This window comes from Octopus sinensis, linkage group LG3 (assembly GCF_006345805.1).
Source record: "Octopus sinensis linkage group LG3, ASM634580v1, whole genome shotgun sequence".
Lineage (NCBI taxonomy): Eukaryota > Metazoa > Mollusca > Cephalopoda > Octopoda > Octopodidae > Octopus > Octopus sinensis.
This window is the reverse complement of record NC_042999.1, coordinates 82,406,247-82,423,023: the sequence shown is the minus strand read 5'-3', so window position 1 is coordinate 82,423,023 and position 16,777 is coordinate 82,406,247. Positions and strand designations below refer to the sequence as shown.

General features: G+C 33.4%; 1 long non-coding RNA gene across 1 annotated transcript in view; it reads left to right on the top strand.

Annotated features, from left to right (window-relative positions):
• Positions 1–2,292: 2,292 nt before the first annotated feature.
• LOC118762760 overlaps positions 2,293–16,777 on the top strand; it is a 17,928-nt gene continuing 3,443 nt past the window's right edge. Inside the window, exons 1-2 of the long non-coding RNA XR_004998510.1 lie at positions 2,293–2,423; positions 12,782–12,785. This is a non-coding gene — a long non-coding RNA (uncharacterized LOC118762760). The remainder of the gene's footprint in view (positions 2,424–12,781; positions 12,786–16,777) is intronic.

The window sequence follows — 16,777 nt, the reverse complement described above, 5'->3', positions numbered from 1 at the left end:
TTTAGACACGAACAATGGTGTAGATGATATGGTATATTGTTTCACCGATAACGTCATATCGCATAAAAAACGCAGTATCTTGATGACATTTGGGGGCAAATGCTGATCACATGTGTACTGTTTTCCCCAGATATGTGACACAATCTATAAGATTCTCGCTCTCTCTCTCTCTGTCTTTGTCTCTGTTTCTCTCTCTCTCTTGTTTGATAGAAATTTTGTAGAAAGATTTCAGTTTGCGATTTCAAAAGAATAAATACGAAATATGATAAGAATTCTGTGTCTCAAGTGAAGTCCCAATTCACTTCGTTTCAATATCTGTCTTATTGGAATGACGTTACGTTATATTTCATTATTTGCATAATCCTCAACTATCTTGAAAACAATTGCGTGCATTCCAATTGGTGGTATATAGAATGATTCTTTTCCATATCTTTGTTGAAATAGATAAGTTCGGTAGGATAAGAGGCAACATTATGTCTGGATTTTCCTCCTGATTTGAAAGATCCCCTCCTTTGCAATCCGGAAAACTTAGATATCGTTACTCAGATGCAGGCCAGTCTTGATGTAGAAGATCTCTGAGCAAAAGTATGCCTTACATAATCAATCGTTTTTCGTACACGAATGACTTAAATAGTCCAATGCAGAGAGTAATTTCAGGATCCTTTGTTGCTAATTCTAGTAGCTTAGGCATCTGTATAGAAGATTTCTCAATGATGAAGTTGTTTCAGTGATGTGGTTCGAGAAACCTCACCAAAATCTTATTTTAGGTGTTGGTGAGTTATACCACAAGTCTCCTAGCCTGTTTGCACTAATCTTTATTCTCTTCGAGTATTTTCTTCTGAGATATTGCATTCCGATATCACAATTTCTGAGAAAGATTCTAGTTGAGCTTAGTCTGGTAGCATTATGGGTTGACAACATTAGAAAAATAGCGAGGCCTTGGCTGCGACAGGAAAAACAAACCAATGAATTAACAATTTTAAAAATCAGATTATCGTGTTTTGTCTTAAAGCTGGATGTCATACTTTTTGATTACCCTATCTCTGATTACTCTTATCTTTCTATAATATATTTTTATTAATCACACGGCATTTCAGATTCTCTCCGTATGGAAGACAGGTGAATTAGATTCTCCTAATTTGAATAGTTTCGATTGGAAAAGCAGTTTCCCCCACGTTCTGCTATCAATTAAGAATGTTTCTTTTGGACAAATGCACCTTTATATCAACTGAAGTCGTTGCATATTCTTAGCTCTAAAGAACAGATAATTTTCAAAACTCGTTGACAAGGTTATATTAGTACAAAAGCATGCTTTCAAAGCAATTTAGGATAATCAGACAGGAATGTATAAGGAAAGAACTACGAAACTAACAACTATAAATTACGGATTTGGTAATTACGCACATATCTTCCATTTTCGCTTTTACCTTTTATACTTGCAGAGGTTCAATAAAAAAGGTTGAAGAAATACACATAAGTAAAATGCGTGTGTGTATACATATATAGATATATATACGCACAAGCGCGTGCACACACTGACACAGACACAGTCGCACACACACATATTTCTGTGTACTTATGTTTATACATATATACCTAAGAACATAGACAATATTCTTGAAGATTACATATTCATAATCATATACATTACATGTATGCATAACTATATATTTATGAGTATATATGTTCTCTTATACTCTTTTATTCTTTTTTTCTTGTTTAAGTCATTTGGCTTCGGCCATGCTGGAGCACCGCCTTTAGTCGAACCAATCGACCCCAGGACTTATTGTTTGTAAGCTTAGTATTTATTCTATCGGTCCCTTTTGCTGAACTGCTAAGTAACGGGGGCGTAAACACACCAGCATCGGTTGTCAAGCGATGTTGGGAGAACAGACACAGACACACAAACACACATACACACACACACACACACACATATACGACGGGCTTCTTTCAGTTTCTACCAAATCCACTCACAAGGCTTTGGTCGGCCCGAGGCTATAGTAGAAGACACTTGCCTAAGATGCTACGCAGTGGGACTGAACCCGGAACCATGTGGTTGGTAAGCAAGCTACTTACCACACCGCCACTCCTGCGCCTATGTTTTTAATTAGTTGAAATGTTACACTATGAAGGAGATGCTTTGTTAGAAAGATACAAAACTCTGTTATTGAGATGTAGATAACAAAAAATAAATCACATTCTAAACTTTAGAAAAGTCTTGCTATGTTTACTATTTCAATTACAGATTGTATTTGTAATGTCCCAATTTCCTGGTTCATTTCTTTTTCTGAAAACATTAGCTAATCTAGATTCTCACTTAGGTATTTTCTTACAATACAAAGTGCATCAATTATTATTAGTATGAATGTGAATTATAATCTGGGTATACAAACTGGAGGTTTCGAAGCAGTTAGATGTACGTACGTATGTATGTATGTATGTATGTATGTATGTATGTATGTATGTATGTATGTATGTATGTATGTATGTATGTATGTATGTATGTATGTATGTATAAATGTATAAATGTATGTATGCATGTATACATGTAGGCATCTACGTACGTACGAAAGCATGCATGTATGTATATATGTCATTATTCAGTTTTATTTCAAGATTTCTTGCCAATAGAGAAAGATCCGGTTTCTAATCAAGATCCAAGGCTCATTCTTTGGTATTTCAGCATGAACAACAGAGTATTTTAGAATGTATGTATGCGTGTATTTGCAAATTTGTATGTTTTGTATGTATGTATGTATGTATGTTGTATGTATGTATGTATGTATGTATGTATGTATGTATGTATGTATGTATGTATGCATGTATGTCTGTGTCTTGTGTGTGTGCGTGATAGGCATGCGTGAATGAAATTGCAACCAAACACGAGATAGCTAGAAGGAACTTTTATAGTCATGCCACTATGAAACGTTCAGGTGCGTCTGTGATGAACTACTTGTAAGCAAAAGAAAAATAATTATAAATAAATGAAAAATGCCGTATTTGAGAGTTCAGGCTACATTATAAAACAATGAATCCCATATTTTGATTATCCTTAAATTTCCCTTCATGTTCTAGTTCAATTATATATTATGAATAGAAAATTTAAGAAGAAACGTGCATCTTCACCATGCATATTTGTCTTCTCTGACGAGTCAATCATCGTCTGTGATATAATGGCGTTACGGAAACTCTTATTTTTAATGTAGAATGATGACATGTAACTTGAAGTTTTATCAGTTTTACTACGCTTCCAAATCTGAAGCTATTTATCACATCATAAGCTAGCAGGTGAAGGCTATATGCTGTCGCATAAGGCGGCGAGCTGGCAGAAACGTTAGCACGCCGGGCGAAATCCGTAGCCGTATTTCGTTCTGAGTTCAAATTCCGCCGAGGTCGACTTTGCCTTTCATCCTTTCGGCGTCGACAAATTAAGTACCAGTTACGCACTGGGGTCGATATAATTGACTTAATCTGTTTGTCTGTCCTTGTTTGTCCCCTCTGTGTTTAGCTCCTTGTGAGTAGTAAAGAAAGATATATATGCTGTCGCATGTCAAATCTACATTAGATTATGCATTCCATGGTTGTATTGGATGATGTAGCTTGAAAGTACGTAGCGTGGTAAATAATGCAATGTAGTTGTTCAAAGGTGAGCTCAGTCAGGATGGGCTGAAGATAAACAACAACGACATTAGAGAAACCACAAACCTTAATTTAACGATTGCAAATTCCTTCTAAAAATGGAAAAAAGAAAAAAAAAAGGGAAAATTATGTGAGAAAAGTAAGATCGAAAAAGTAGGTTGAAGAGAAGGAAAATGATCAAGAAATAGAATAGAAAGTATAAGAAAAAATAAAATGGAATAAATGAAAACACAATAACGGCAAATCTATGTATTCGTGATTCTTGAATGCTTCCGAACGTAAATGGAAAAGTTTTTATATTTCGTTGGTTGCTATGGTGAAGTTATTTCTCTTGTTTGTCCTTAACGTAATTTTTACTGTTTTACTGTAATTACAATCTTTTCCCCTCTGGCCGAAGAGAAATTAGATTAATATCTTCGTTAATAAAGAAAGCAAAATCAAACCAACAAATTACAAAATCAACAACATACAAACAGAAGCGATAAAAATAAACGAGAAAAAGCTTTTATTCATCTGAGAGTTTAATGTTAGTGTGCATTTAGGCGAGTGTAGCATTGTATGCGCTTCTCTGTGAGAAAATGTACGTAATTATATATATATATATATACACATACGTTATAATGGCATTTAAATATCCTACTTGCAGTTCAGAATAGGACATTTAAATAGCATGATGAGGTGATGATGAATAACAATTCTAGAGTACAGGGACTATGTCTAATGGAAAGTTTAACAAAACTATACGGAAATTATACACTGAAAATGCTGGAGGAAATTAATAAAGTTAAAGGATATATTGAAGTCGCTGAGTGAAAAATCCGCTACTGGATAAAGATATTAAAACGATCCAGCATTAACCCCAGATTCGCTTCTAATCCCTAAGCCGTATACAGGAGTATGAAGATATTGTTTTCCATAATATGTCGTATCAAATGAACACGTTCTCAGGAAGATAGTTAAGGAAGTGGAACTGGTCAAGGAACTGGAATGAAACGAACGATTTTATACAAAATACGTCGTGGATAGACACAATCGAAATTTGTACAATGTAAAAATGAAAGAATCAACGTTGAAATCGTCACCAATGTTTTGGAAAACCTGTATATTGTGAAGGCATTGTGGGATACTGAAACAAGATGTTGACGTTTTACAGGATGTCACTAATATGTGTACGTCAAAAACTTTGGAAGACACGATTGACATAATGAATTGGTTGGTTACAGCATAGGCAAATCTTTTAGACAAGAATGAAAGTACAGCCCAAATAGAAAACTATAGAAACATTGCATGCTTAAGCACCATCCATAAACTCTTTATACGATATACTTCAACTCCAAAACCACTGATATTACAAGAATACAGAAAGTGATGACCGGTCATATGGAAAGAAGTGAATGTAACTATTTGTGGAACTTTGTTCCAATTTTAGAAGCTATGAGTAGAGGTTAACAAGTCTCACACGTATATCTAAGAGGGGAGCAATTATATCTGATGTTATAACTATTTCAAACGGAATATTACAAACAGACACTCTATATTGCGTTGCTACTTATTTTGGCTCAAAATAATAATTTCTTTCACGAAATCCCACTGGTTATGCGTTAGTTTCAACAATTCTAACAAATAACAATGGAAACTATGATTTCTTTGTAGACAATCTAAACATTTCTGAGCAAAATAATATTCGGAAACAATTTTAGTAACAATTTCTGACGAAATAGGAATGGAATTTGGCCAAAAAGGACGTTCATGTTTTGTAATGCTTCCTTCGCGCATGTACATATGATTGTAATATATAATCATATTACTCGTACTTTGAACGAGTACATACATACATACATTCATACATGCATACATAGATACATAGATACATATATATATATATAATATATATATATATATATATATATATACATGCATACATGCATGCATATTTTACACAAATACACTAGCACCAATTGCCAATCAGTAGTAGATGAGAAACCCATAGACAAAGACACTCACACACACGCAATGTAAGTGTCTAAGTAAAATCTACTGATATAAAAATATGTAAATACTATAATTTGTAGCTTGTCTTATATATATATATATATATATATATACATGCATACATAGATACATATATATATATATAATATATATATATATATATATATATATATATATATATATACGGGTTTCTTTCAGTTTCCATCTATCAAACCAAAGCAGAAGTCTATGGTCGGTCCGAGGCTATTGTCGAAAATACTTGCTTAAAGTGCCATGGAGCGGGGACCGAACATGGAATTATGTGATTCGGAAGCAAACATCTTACCACACAGCCACGCCTATATGTTTCAAGTTGTAAGCCTTATTGCGTATTTTATTTCATTTTTCCTTCACGTAGATCTTGAGTTCAAATCATGTGGTCAATCTAAAAACTATGTCCCAGCTGAACGATTAGATATATAAACTAGCCATCTACTGTAAGCCGATTTAATCAATTTCATTAAAAATCGTGACCGTCTGATAAAGCTTCAGATGATTATATAAATACTAGCAGTATCGCCCGGCGTTGCTCAGGTTTGTAAGGGAAATAACTATAAAGCATTTTTAGAGAGTTATAGCCAAAAAATAGCAAAAAAAATTATGGTAAATTTTTTTTTGAGTTAAAAAAGGTTGAGTTGCGTCCCCTAGACAGTTTGTGGTTCGTGTTTCTGATTCTCGACCCCATGTCGAATTTGTCGATTTTTTTCAGAACTGGGGGAACTTTTCAAAATTTTGGCTGCGTTAGTTTTGAATTATGACATTGGGCTATGTGTGTGTCAAGTTTCATCAGAATCGGTTGAAAGCCGTGTTCAGGGTGAGGGTACAAGCAAACAGACACACAGAAACACGCACAGACAAACTGCCGTTTATATAGAGAGAGATTTCGATATTATCATCGTTACATATTTTTAGGGCCACAAAGTAGGGTTGTCTGCTGATCGTGGTATTATAGTTGTGACATGACTTTCTTGTTTGTGGTATTGCTGAATGAGGCCTTTGATCGGGATATCCAGTTTGACGACCTAGCCTTTTTGTGCTACTATATCCTAATTTCCAAACGTGCCTTTTTTTTAAGACAATAAGGAGTAATTTAAGCAAGACTTGGTTGCTATTTCTAGCAAAAGAATACACTGTGTTAAGGCTCATATGAGTTTTTTTGTAAATTTGGAGCGGGTACCGTTATAAGAAATAATCAACTTCATTTATCTAGCAGTTTCGGTTTTCATGTTCCTTAATAAATTTTTACTGTTTTTTATTTTCTAACTTATGTAGACGATCACAATTCCACTTAGTCCTAGATTGCTTCTTTAGATATAAAAAATACTTTCAGGTTTGGCAAATTAGTTTAAAGGAAAGTGCTTGATATTGCAAGAAACAAACAGCAAGTAAACTGAAACGCACAATTAATTTGAACTCATTTCAAAACAGACCATTATTTGATATACCTATCATTAGAAACATCGTATCGCCTGAGACAGACTTTATACTTTTTATCCTGATTCATTCGTGGAACAGCAGTTTGTAATTTTTGCGAGGCTTACTTTAATTCAATTTAGGTCTCAAACAGCACAAATCAAAGGCAATTTTCCTTTTATCTGATCATAATCTAGAACAAAAAACTAGTTGTACAAAACTATACAGCATCGTACCACATTTCATCCATAATTTGATTAAAAGTTCAGAAGAAATTATCGTGGACCCATAATTTTCGAAAACATCAATGCCCGTTCCTACTGATCTTCATATTATATCGGGTTTTGATTCTAGGTTTGCTGCGCTGTATTGCAGAGCTTACACATCAATGTAATAAATATGAATAAAATTTAATTGAATGGGTGTTATTGCAACATTGTCTTAATTGATTATTAGGCTTGCAGCGAACCTTGTACAAAAATCCAACTGATTAGCGACACATTTAAATACGTGTGTGTGCATCTATAAGTGTATATATATATATATGTATATATGTATATGTATATATATATATATGTGTGTGTGTGTGTGTGTATATACATATGTGTGTATATATATGTATATATATGTATATATATGTATATATATGTATATATATATATATATATATCTGCATACAAATAACGCGTATAATGATACATACGTATGTGTATCTGTCACATATAGATACATATACATATAGTCACATAGACACGGTGAACGCATATGAATATTTGGAAAATAAATTACTTTTAAAGCACAGGCTATGCTTTTTTATTTAACGAAGCCGTCATAGTCATGTGGTTGAACAGAACGTCTCACAGCTGTGTGGAATCAAGTTCGCTCCTGCGGTGCACAACTTAGGCATTTATATACATCTGTAATTTGAGTTGCCCAGTAACGCCTGAGTTACAAGCAAATCAATCAATCCATACATACATTCCTTCACACATGCATAGCTACATATGCACAGATTATGTATGTATACACGACAGTACACAAACTTAAATCGCGCGCACCTTTATACATTCAAAGTAGAGATATATGATGCGTCCTCTAGTACATACGTAAATAACATGTAGATACACTCACGCGAACATATACCTGCGGATACAAAAACTAATACATAGGCACTGTCTGTCTGGCTGTCTGTCTGCTGCTGCTGCTGCTTGGATGTTTTTAATTACCTGAGTTTGAACAAGAAGCAGAAACTAGAGTAATATTGGTTTCAAATTTTGTCACAAGATTACCAAGTTCTGTGAAGTGGGCAAGTTGATTACCTGGATCCGAGTAATCAACTTTATCGACTACAAAACAATGAAAGGCAAAGTCGGCCGCGGCGGTATTCGAACACAGAACATAAAGACAGACGAAATACTGCTCGCGAAATTAACGTGCAAGTAGCTGAGAACAACACAGAAACGTATACCCTTGACGTAATTCTAGGGGAGGTTCAGTGTGTGACAAGGCTGGCCCTTCGAAATACAGGTACAACAGAAACAGGGAAAAAGGGTGAGAGGAAGCTGTGGTGAAAGAGTACAGCAAAGTTCAACCCCCATCTCCTGCCGGAGCCTCGTGCTGCTTTAGGTGTTGTCGCTCAATAAACACTCACAACGCCTGGTCTGGGAATCGAAACCACGGTCCTACAACCACGAGTCCGCTGCCCTAACCACTGGGCCATTGGGCCCCCACATTTACTGAATATCTTTCAGTAGAATAAATAGTTTGTTTTTTACATAGAGGGCCTTATGCCTAGAGTAGAAACGAATTTTCTTACATAGAAAATGCTGACAGTGACTTCGAACTTGTGACCTACTGAACAGATTTTCAGCTTATCAAGTTTCTGTTATTATGTTAAATTGTCGCATGTCCAAATTTGACGTCATGCGTTTTAAACATTTATTTTTGCCTGCAATAGCCGGTTCTTTTGATCAAACTATCGTATCTCCAGCTGCCTCAGATGCCAAGATATCAAGAATTGTCAAAGTGTAGTACAACAGTTTTTTCGTTTTCTGAAAAAGCAATGTTTCGGACTTACGAGATTTTTGCATAACAGCAACGACATATGTATGCATGTATGTATGTATGTATTATGTATGTATGTATGTATGTATGTATGTATGTATGTATGTGTGTCTGTGTGTATGCATGTATGTATGTATGTGTGTATATATATATATATATATATATATATGTATATATATATATATATATATATATAATATATATATATATAATATGTAGGTATGTATGTATGAATGCCTGTATGTATGTACTACGTATTTATGTATGTATATATACGTGTCTGCATGTTCACACACATCAATAAATAGTCATGCTTACATATATATTTATGTATTTTGTGTGTGTGCATGTGTGTGAATACATGGATACCCTCACACACACACACACACATCTACAAATACACAAACGAAATATATTTTCCTTTCTATAACTGTCCTGACACCATTCCATTTTCGTTTCGCAACTTTTGCTGTAATACCACGATGGAAGACGCTTTTGTTTATTAACGATAGATTCTCCGTTAAGTATATTTTCCTATAACACTCTACTTTTACTTCTTCCTCCAATTCGATTGTTTGCCATTTGCTGACTCAAGTAGTCTGTGTCAGAATACCCCTTCAAATTTGATCAGCGTTCTCTCCCTTTCCTGGTCCCTTTTTTTCTTTTTCTTCTACTCCTTCCTATTGTTTGTTGCCAATGATCGGACGAGTTGTTGCTAAGTTAAGAAATCCGTTGTCATGGAAGAAGTCCCATTTTTTTTTTTTCTCGTATATTTTTTGTTAGCTTTGCAAATAATTATTTTATTCATTTCTTATTCATCATCATCATCATCGTCATCATCGTCATCATCATCATCATCATCATCATCATCATCATCATCAATATCGCCATCGTCGTCGTCGTTGTTGTTGTTTTTGCATTTGTTAGTGACTGCCTGAAGGAATCCGAATTCTGTCAAATATGATGAATCGGTGAATCACGTCCAAAGTCTTAAACATTGATTCTGCACCCCACCCCACCCCACCCCCATACACGTAATTCCTACTGTTTTGTTTGAACAGTAACCAAATATAATTGTGTGTCATCACACAGTAAAAACAAATAATGTTTGGACGGACAGCCAGAATTCTTGTTAAAAATGTTTTGTGATATGTTTTCGTGCCCTTTGCCGAATCATGCAATTGGATTTCACAGTCTTTCCTTACCCGGCTCACAGCGTGTGCAAGCCCATTTATTTTGCAAGTGTATCTCTCTCTTCCCACACACCACATACACACACATACTCTCTCTCTCTCTCTCTCTCTCTCTCTCTCTCTCTTTCTGTCTATTCAAAGGAATATACTAATGAAAAACATATAAATAATTCCTTATATTTATGATGTCACGTGTATAATATATACATATATATATATAATATATATAATATATATATATATATATATACATATATATACACACGTATATATGTGTGTTTGAATGTGCGTATGTTTGTATGATCCTTGAAGGGAGACGTAACGTTGTTATCAGATTTAATAAAAATAACTGCCAATTCTTCCAACCACTGTCTCACGTATGTTGTTATGCCTGTATAAGCCAACGATGGAGACCTATTCATAATAGAGATCTCCATCAGTGAAGTAAAAGCCAAAAAAAAAAAATACAAAAAAAACAAGGCATTGTATCAGTCTTTTTGTTTTATTCAAAACATTTCCAGTTTTATTTTTAAAAAAGGTAAATACGTAAGCGCAAGCACACAATTGTGAATATGTGTGAGTGTGCGGTTGCATATGTAAAGGCGGTTATTTCGGAGGTGTTTCCCAATATCAGAGATACTTAGAAGTCAACGATAACAACCCTGTCTCACCAAATAAACGAATAAATAGGTTTAAAAGTGCAAATGTATTTTCTTTACATGTATGTATGTATACATGTATGTATCTATGTATGTATGTATGCATGTATGTAGGCATGCATGAATGTACTCTTTTGCTTTTAATTATTTAAATTCTTTCTTTGAAAAAGAAGTTGGTTTCTAGCAAAGTTACAAAGCTCGATCGTTGTAATGTAGATAAAACAATGTATCATTTTAAACTTCAGCGAAGTCTTGCATATATTTACTGTTTCACTGAGAGACTGTATCACCAATGTGCGAATTAGAGGGTTGATTCCTTTTTCTGAAAACCCTAGCTTATCCTGATATTCATTTAAGCATTTACTTACAAAACCTAGTGCACCAATTATTATTGGTATAAATGTGAATTTATAATCTTGATATAGAGGCTGGAGGTTTCGAAACAGTTGTTCAAAGTTAACCCCTTTCTCTTTCATTTTCAGAGAAATATTCAAATCAGCAGGACAGCTGACCTTCATGAAGGTCCAAACAACAATATCCGGCTTTTTATGTTAACTCTTGGCAGATGTCTTGATAGGAATGTTCCACCAGTATTCCTTGTATGTATGTATATATACATACACACACTCACTGTGTGCGTATGTGTTTCCATTTTAAGTGACTCACATGTAGAACTTTTGGAATGTTTTATAAATCTTTATCGCATTTGGAATGATATGTCAGTTATTCTCATTCTTTCTTGTAAAATTCCAGCCTTTCTAGTCCTTTCTGTTAAAATGTTGGTTCATAACCCGATGCGCCTATAATATTATGTGTAAATAAAAAGTCAGTAACCCATATACAAGATCTTTAAAAGACTCTTACTTTCTCCATGAACATAGATAATACATTCACAGCAGGTCCGCTAACTTCTATCCACGGCAATGCATTACTTTTGACCTCTGTCCCGTAAAAGAATTATTTCAGGTTTATTGCCTTTACAACGGGTTGCTTTTTTATTGGAATTTTCCTTATTTTTAAACGTTGAATAAATTTTGCACCGAGTGCGGTCTTAACGACTGTCAGGACAATCCGTCCTGCAGATAGCCTTATGAAAGGTTTTAGTGACACTGTCAAATCCTATGGAAAAGCACTACATTGCAGACCTTTCTGAACTGTTGCCGATGATGTGGATTATATCCTTGTAAGGCAAAAAATAACATTTTGCTGCACACTGTGAGATTTTTAAAGCATCAATTTGTTTCATACTATTTGTTATCTGATCATCAGTAGCAAAAGAATAACCCTGTAGATGAGATGTGATGTATGTATTACATTTTAGCTACAAAGGAATATCCACAATCATGGATGATACGAACTCATATATAACTTTCTACATTGCTAAATTTATCTGTTACTTCGTATTGGTATACGTAACTTAGAGTAATAGTTTCTACCTCCAGAACGAAAATGATACAAATTAAGTAGATGTGAACTTTTAATCAATAAGAGTGTTATGGTTTACTTTCTCCTCTTAGTCATCATAACTCTTCCTTAAATAACAAAACAAAGATTTCAATTTTTTTCTCCACATTCTCAGTTCTCTATTTTGATTTACGATTATTTTGTGTTGTGATGGGATTACAGTCGGCAGTAAATATCTTACATAAGGTACATATAATCTTCTATAATACTTAATATCACATGGAGGGCTGTATTGATATGACAAAAAGCATGAATAGCGCTAAGTCAACTGCGCGTAAGAATGTATGTAATTTGTTTGGTGTTATCTCCAATGAGATTTGTTCCTCAACAAGTCAATTAACGAGAGCGGAAAAGGATAGTGTTGAGTAAAGCCTATCACAAATGAAGTATTGAGACTAATTGTTTTGATTGGAAAATTATCGGACAGAGACTAATGTATATTATATAGGTGCAGGATTTCCTCTCATACAATTTAGTTTTTGTAGCGTGAAATGATCCAGGAGAAACTGTTGTTGATATCATTGTCGCTATTGTTTTGCTTCGGTTCAACTCAGGTTGAGCGGCACTATGACTAAAATCATTCTAACCAAGACCGTCCCGTATTTAAGAACTACACTTTCCATATGTCGTTTCCTTTTTGAGAATGTAATGTGAGATCTGAGAAATACTTGGCTCTAATATCTAACAGACTAAATCAGAATCACGGCTCATTCGTTAATGCCGTAAACCACAGAAATAGGCAAAAATGAGACAATATTAACATCCACTTAGGGTAATATATATAAGGAATAATTAGAACAAAAATGTTGAACTCATTTACTTTTTCCATGACAAAGAGCGGGGAGATATTGGATTCCAACTTAAAAAGAATTGGCCAGTAGGAAACTAAATATCAGGAAATATCTAATTTGGTACTACACACATTTGACGAAACTCTTCCCATACAAATAAATCCATACATATATAATTTTCCTTTATTTTGTCTCATATAGCTTGGCACACACTGATTCAAAAATGTATCATTGGCAACAACTTTCGCCTTCCAAACATAAACACATTACTCTCCCCACATTTATATATAGAAACATGTATAGATAGAAAAATAGATGTATATATACCAATACATACACATAAGTATATATACATATATATACATATAGATATACATATACATACATACATATATATATATATATATTATATATATATATATATATATATATATATATATATACACAATGATGTATATATATGTAATTAGAACATTCACAGGTATAATAAGACACGTCTCCCATAATAATTAGCAAACATTTTCCCCCTAGAATCTTCTAGACCGTATAACAAAAAATATAAGATTAACGTAAAACAAAAATAATCAAATATATGAACTACACACAAAAACATACACGCACATACATATATATATATATATTATATATATATATATATACGCACACATACATACAATATATATATATATATATATATATAATATATATATATATATATATAAAAGTATATATATCTATATAATGTGTGTGTACATGCAAGTATCTATATATATATATATATACACACACACATACACACATACATAAAATGTTGAAAAACAAAAGGAAAAAAACATCTTACGCATCAGTAGGCAGACGAATTTATTTGTTATTTACGAGATCTCAGCTAGCTTGCTTCCAATGTAGTCTAGTGTAGCTAGTGTAATATTAGCTGATATAAAATGGCTGTGCCGAGCACTTATTCAGTACAGTACATTAAAAGGCCAAAAAAAAATACAGCAACAAATTAGTGTAAACTTGTCATTTACATATTTCTTTCACAACTTATTTTTGTATTCTTGTCACTAATATCGTTTTTATTGTGTCCAGCTGTAGTGAGATTTGTGACCTTCATGCCTCTCCTTTTGTAGAGTCTCTAACTGCTACAATCTTTTACTGTACGGTTTGTTTCTGTATTTGCTTGAAGTGTGTGGTAAGAAGGATAGAGAATGGGACACCGGTTCACATTGGTATTTGGGGAGACTTGGAGAGGCAATTCGAGAAGACGAAACAGTAACAATGAGTATATATGTCATAGAGAGAGATAGAGATAGAGAAGAGAGAATGTTTAAGAAGGAGACGGAGAGAGAAAAAGAAAAAGAGGTTAACTTGACTGATGTGAAGTGAGAAACAGTTGCACAACAAATAAGGAGTAACAGGGACACATGACAAAGACAAGAAAGAAATATAGGAAAATAGAAAGGGAAATAGTGACTAATGAGAAACTGAGGAAATAAGCAGAGAATACAACATATAAACAAATGTTAATGGACAATGCCAGAAAACAAAATGTAAATATCAAATAATAATAATAATAATAATAATAATAATAATAATAATAATAATAATAATAATAATAATAATAATAATAACAACAATAATAGCAATAAATAAAAGAGAGGTAAGATTTATGAAGGTCTTAAAGAACAGTGTTTAAGTAGATTTTAACTAGGATTACTATATAGGTGTTAATCTCCAGCTAAATGCATTATTGGAAGTAATGAATCTTGTATGGTTAATTTAGCAGAACATTAGCGAGTGGAAGATATATGTATGTACGATGTTTGTCTGTGTATTCCCCTTTGGGCATAAAATCTTGCTCAATGTAAAGATACAAATTAGAGTGAATGAGGTAATTAGAGACGCATCTACATAGAATAGACGAAAATTAATTGATGTCTCGTATACGTGTATAACTGATATATGTTATATAGACACATACATGCATACATAAATGCTTACATGCATATATATATATATATATATATATATATATATATATATATATATATATATATTATTCATACGCGTATATATGTATGCATGTATGAATACACACATATACACATATACACACATACATGTATGTTATATTATATACTTAGAAGGTTGTTTGTCATGGCCGGTCAGAGGATAACCATTGGTTTCACACCTATAAACACTTCGCTGTACAGGCGACCGGCCAGTCATAACAAATAACCTTCTCAGTATCTATCTCAGTATCTATCTAGAGAGATAGATAAATAGATAAATAGATATGCATACATACATATACATACACACACACACACACACCACCACACACACACACACACAAACAACACCACACACACATATATATATATATATATATAATTTATTTATATATATATTATATTTATTATATAGAAGGAGCTTCTACAGGACTAGAACTGTTTCATTCAAGAGAAATCTTCAGGAAGCTAGTTAACAAGAATTGTATTGGCATTATACATTTAGGCAGGTTTAAAGGGGTGTTGGTGGGGGACTTTTGGGGGTAGGCATAGCGCAAAATATCATACTTGGGGGAGTGGTCAAGGAGTCAGTGTTAAATTAGATAGAAGAATAAATAAAAAAAAAAAATAAAAAAATAAAAAAAAAAAATCTATATATAAAAAAAGGGGAATAGAGTTTTAGGTAAATAAGGAGATTCTCACTTATACCTATGCACACATGTATACATACATACACACACTACAAACATTATACATATTATACATACACACATACATACACAACATATATATACATATATATACACTTACACATACATATACATATCTACACATACACATAATGTATACATACACACACTCACATGCATACACGTATACACACATGTATATATACACACACGACCCACAAACATATACGCACAGAAAAATATATATACACATACACCACACATACTCACATACACGCATACAACACATATCCACACACACACATGCACACACAGCACACTAGTCCCTATATACACATATATACACATACACACACATAACACACACATACATACATATACATACATGTATATATATATATATATATACATATGTGTACCTATGCATACCTACACATACACACATATATATACACATACAAATACAGACCCATTCCCTAATTTTAATATTATTATCTTCGTTATTACTTTTGTTATCTTGGGCCGCTTGGTCACAAACATCTTGGCTATGACAGCCAGTCCATTTATCTGTCTAAGGAAAACAAGCTCCATTCACTCACGCACACTCTTTAGCACGTACACTCACTCATTCGTACACTCATACACATACACGCACGCACGCGTTATATTCATACATACATACATCTACATACATTCACGTATATACCATACGTACGCGTACCTACAGATTCATATCTACACTCTTAGAAGGCTAGTCTATATATATACACCAATAAATGTAAATACACACACATACATATACACCTACATACAAATACA